The sequence below is a fragment of the Myotis lucifugus genome, unplaced genomic scaffold, assembly GCF_000147115.1.
Source record: "Myotis lucifugus unplaced genomic scaffold, Myoluc2.0 scaffold_382, whole genome shotgun sequence".
In the NCBI taxonomy this organism is placed as follows: Eukaryota; Metazoa; Chordata; class Mammalia; order Chiroptera; family Vespertilionidae; genus Myotis; species Myotis lucifugus.
The window spans coordinates 881136-886518 of NW_005871430.1; positions in this window are offsets into that span (position 1 = coordinate 881136).

Genomic DNA, 5383 nt, shown 5'->3' on the forward strand with positions numbered 1-5383 from the left:
CTACCTCCCTACCTCCCTACCTGCCTACCTCCCTACCTCCCTACCTCCCTACCTGCCTACCTCCCTCCCTCCCTACCTGCCTACCTCCCTACCTCCCTACCTCCCTACCTGCCTACCTCCCTACCTCCCTACCTCCCTACCTGCCTACCTCCCTACCTCCCTACCTCCCTACCTGCCTACCTCCCTACCTCCCTACCTGCCTACCTCCCTACCTCCCTACCTCCCTACCTCCCTACCTCCCTACCTGCTGCCAGAGGATGGAAAACTCTGACCTCATCTCAAGTTGTCATGCAAAGAGCGCTAAGGCAGCAGGATATCAAGAGGAGGAGGAGGAGGAGGAGGAGGAGGAGGAGGAGGAAGAGGAGGGGAAGAAAGAGGAAGAGGAGGGGAAGAAAGAGGAAGAGGAGGAGGAAGAGGAGGGGAAAGAAGAGAAAGAGGAGGAGGAAAAGGAGGAGGAGGAGGAGGAGGAGGAGGAGGAGGAGGAGGAGGAGGAGGGGGAGGAGGAGGAGGAGAAGGAGGAGGAGAGAGCTGGGATTCAGAGCCCTGGTCAGGAGGATGTCAGCTTCAGGGTCCAGACTTCGTAGGTCAAATCCAGATAGAACAGGCCTGATGGTACACCAACTACACACTGGCATTGCTCAGGTGTGGTGTGTGTGTGTGTGTGTGTGTGTGTGTGTGTGTTTTATCAAGCATATGGAACAGTATATACAAATGAATGTATGGCTTGATGAACGGTAACCCCTGCTCAAGCCAAGAAATAGGACTTACTAGCACCCAAGAAGCCCCCTTATGCTAATATAAGTTTTTTCATTTAATATTCACAATCATCTTTACTAGAAAGAGTTTTCTCTCCATTTCTCTGTGAAAAAAACGAAAGCTGGGAGAGGCTCAAAAATACCCCGAAGTTCCACAGTTCACCGGTCAAACCCAAACCGGATTCCAGAGCTCCCGCCAGGGTCCACGTGCTTCTAACAAGAAGTGAGGCGAGCGGAGGGCGAGAAGGGCGAGAAGGCCCCGGGCGGGGGGAGTCTGAACCTCGGATCCCCGGTCAGGAGCGCTGCACCGGGGGCCCTTGCCTCCTGCATTATGGATGGAGTGAATCACCTGGTAAATAATTCACCCGTAATCGGGGCAGGGAGGTAACAGGAGAGCAGGGGTGAAGGTGCCGAGGGCTGAGGTTGGCAACCCGAGCCAGGACCCCATCTTTCCCGCGGGCTTTGCCTGGGGAGACGGAGCCCGAGAGTCGGGCAGGCTCCGCGGCAGACGGGCGGCCACGCAGGCGATGGGGGCCGTGGACAGTCGGCGGGCCCTGCACAGATCACCCAGCCTCCTGCTGCTGCCACCCCTCTGCCTGCTGTGTCTCGGGGCCTCAGGTGAGCGATACTCAAACCACCCCCACAGGAGCCCGTTCCCACTCACGTCCCATTATTTCCTCCCCTTTCTTTCTTTTTTATTTTTTTATAAAAATATGCGTTTATTGATTTCAGAGAGGAAGGGAGAGGGAGAGAGAAATGTCAATGATGAGAGAGAATCATTGATTGCCTGCCTCCTGCACACCCCACACTGGGGATCGAGCCAAAACCCAGGCAAGTGCCCTGACTGGGAATCGAACCATTGACCTCCTGGTTCATAGGTCGATGCTCAACCACTGAGCCACGCCGGCCGGGCATTTCCTCCCCTTTCTTCCTCGGGATCCTTCTTTCACACTCACATAGCCATCAAATCCATTCGTGTCATTGACCTGCTAGACATCAGCCAGTGTGCTCTGAGCGGCTTCTGCCTGTCAGGTGGGGGAGGCGGGACCCAAACAGGGCTCTGCATCACCCTAGAAGCGGGGATCACCCCGAGGACCACTGCCCAGCTGTGAGCATGCGAGTGACCTGGTTTCATTCTTTCTTCCAAGCCTGGTGGTCGTCAGGGCACGAACAGCTGGTGGGATGGGAGAGAATCCGTTTCTGGGTTCTTGTCCTTCTTGGTTAATAAAACCTCAGAATTTTTTTTTATTTATTTTTTTATTCTTTTTAAAAAAATATTATAATAAGTATTACAAAGGGTATTACATATGTGTCCTTCCCCCACCCCCCGCCCTTGACAATCCCCTGCCCCCCCTTACCCCCCAGTGTCTTATGTCCATTAGTTATGCTTATATGCATACATACAAGTCCTTCGGTTGATCTCTTACTCCCCTCCCTTCTGCCCCCCAACCCTCTCTGGCCTTCCCACTGCAGTTTGACAATCAGTTTGAGGCAGCTCTGCCTCTGTATCTATTATTGTTCAAAAGTTTGTAATGGTCTTTATTATCCATGGATGAGTGAGATCATGTGGTATTTTTCCTTTATTGACTGGCTTATTTCACTTAGCATAATGCTCTCCAGTTCCATCCATGCTGTTGCAAATGGTAAGAAGAACCTCAGAATTTTGCCTTCGATCCCCCCTCCGACTCCAGGCCTGTCTTCTCTCCTCTCTGGAGGAACCGACAGCCACAGAGAGTCTCAGCCCGGGGGGTTGGACGGGGCTCCGCTGCAGCCCCACCGCCTCCCGTGTGGCTTTGGACACGCGATTTCGTGTTTCAGAGTCTCGGGATGTAGTTATTGTAACAATTAGGGGCAGCGGGTCCCCAGGGGAGCGTGCAGGACAGAGCCTCGCACTCAGCAAAGGCAAGCTGGCGAGACTCGCTCCTGTGGCTCGGTTTCCCTGCGGCCCTTATGTCAGTCCTGCGAGCTGGGGCTGTCAGCACGTTGGAGCAGCCTGGCCGCAGGGGCAGGACACCCCGGTGCCCGGGCAGATGCTGGGGTCCGTGCCAGGCCTGGGCAGCCTCGCCCCGGGACAATGCGCTGATGTCTGACTCTCTGATGGACTCCCCGGGAGTCCCCGTGGGGTGGCTCATTTGTCACTGCCACCCTGGTGCCTGGCACGAGGCAGGCACTTGATGGTGTAAACAGCTGACACGTGAATGGATGCTGATGGGCCAATGGCAGGCAGGCGGTGCCTTCCCTTTGCCGCTGGGTCTGAAACCCCTTGGCACCCTCAGCTGAGGTCCCTGGAGCCCGGATGGCCAGTGGCCACACAGCTCTCCTGACTCTCGAGTCGTCACCTGGCTGGTCCCCAGCCTTCTGCTCCTACAGCACAGCCGGGCAGGAGGCTGCAGGCTCCCCCAGAAACGGTCTCTGCCCCAACTCCCCAAGGGCTTGTGCTGTCGGATCCAACCTGCCCCATCTGTCCCGGCTGCAGAGCAGGCTCTGGACAAGGAGGAAGCAGGAGAGCTCGACAGCTCAGATGTCCCACGTGTCCCTGTCCCCAGGGCAGCCCGACGAGGAGGTGGCGTCCGTCCAGGGAGTGCGGGGCGGCTCTGTGGAGCTGGCCTGTGGCTCCCCGCCCGCCCCCCTGGTGGTCTTCTGGAGCTTCACCCCCCTGGGCTCGCGGATCCCCCGGCCAGTGGCTGTCACCAGTGGAGCCGAGTTCAAGGTGGAGGCCGGGGCCTCGGCTCTGGGGACCGTGAGCCTGCGGAACAGCAGCCTGGTGCTGGGGGAGCTGCGGGAGGCTGCCCGCGGCCACTTCCTGTGCCAGGCCCTGCACGCCACCGGAGGCCGGCTGCACACCGCCTACTCCCACTTCAGCCTGGCCGTGCTGGGTGAGGGCCCGGCAGGGGGCTGGGCTTGAGCGCTGTGCATGCTGCGTGCGCCCCTTTGCATGCGCTGCCTGCTGTGTGCTGCGGGGCCCAGACGCTGCAAGGCCGCGCCCGGGGAGGAGGAAGCCTGGGATGTTCGGGAGGCTGTGGGCCGGCCAGCCCCCAGCCAGCAAGGGCTGGGCCACCGGGCACAGCGGGCACGGCCTGGGTCTGCCATGACCAACACAGAGCCTCTTCTTTCCTGGCAGTGCCTGTGTCAAAGCCTCAGGTGCGGCTGAGCGAGCCGTCCCCCGTGGAGGGGACATCGGTGGTGGCCACGTGCACAGTGCGGGAGGGCACGGAGCCCGTGGCCTTTGCCTGGAAGCATCAGGCACCCAGAGGCCACGGGGAGGCCCCGCTGGGGGTCAGGGAGCCAGTGCTCCTGCTGGACCCAGTCAACCGGACACACCTGGGCTGGTACGTGTGCAGCGCCCACAACGCCGTCAACCAGCTGAGCAGCGACGGGGCCTTCCTGGACGTCATCTGTGAGTCCGACAGGTGTGGGGGCAGGTGGGCAGGGCCGGCACCCAGCTACCCACTTCACTCGGCCTCCTGACTCACTCCGGGCCCCTGGGAGTGCCCCAGCCTCGGCGTGCCGCACCCACTGGTGCCAAATGCGGCTCCAGGACACTGGGTTGTAACCTTGTCAAGGTCATGGGCCCCTCTTCCCAGGAAAATGCGCCTAGATTCGCAGTCACAAGTTTACCCACCGTTCAGGGGTGGCGCCGAAAGCCTGCCTTTGGGTTAAGCCTGAAGGACTCTCAGGGACCACCCAGACCCGAGGAAGCAGGGAGCATTGTGGGTAAAGAGGGCACAGGTGGGTCCCTACAGGGACTTCTGAGAGCAAAGGAGGGGTTAATTGCAGGACAAAGAACTCCCACGCAGCCAGCGAGGAGGAAGTAGCCAGCTACACAAAGTGGAGGGAAGACCAGGAGAGTTGGTTCAGGGACGAGGAGAACACAGAACGGGAATGAGCTTCTGAAAGGGATGGGAAGTTTGTGTGAAAGATGAGGACCAGACGGTCCAGAGCAGCGCTGCCCAGCGTGGTGGCCACACGTGGCCCTGAGCACGCGTCACGTGGCCGAACCAAACAGATGAGCTGGGAGTGTGAGATGCACGCAGGATTGTGTCCTAGTCTAAAGAGAGAATATAAACTAGCTCGTCAGTAATTTTTATATTGATTATACACTAAAACGAGAATATTCTGCAGGTATTTGGTTAAATAAATAAAAAACTTAAAGTTATTTACACCCACTGATGTTTTCTGCGTGGTTGAGTTCCGGTGCTTTTTCTTGTGAAGATCTGGCTACTGGGGATTTAAGCATCTGTGGCTCGCATGGCTACTGGCCAGTGCTGGCCCGGAGGCTTTAAGGAGCAGGGACTGACGGGGTCTCGTCGGTCTTGTTCGAGGTGGCTTGTGGCAGCGGTCGGCAAACTGTGGCTCGGCAAACCGCGGCTCGCGAGGCACATGCGGCTCTTTGGCCCCTTCAGTGTGGCTCTTCCACAAAATACTGGCTCTTCCACAAAATACCGACTTCTGCGCACGGGCCACGAAGTTTTAATCGCACTGTACGTGCGGGCCCGCACGTGGTATTTTGTGGAAGAGCCACACTGAAGGGGCCAAAGAGCCGCATGTGGCTCGAGAGCCGAGGTTTGCCGACCATGGGTCTAAGGCAGGGGTGGGCAAACTTTTTGACTCGAGGGCCACAATGGGTC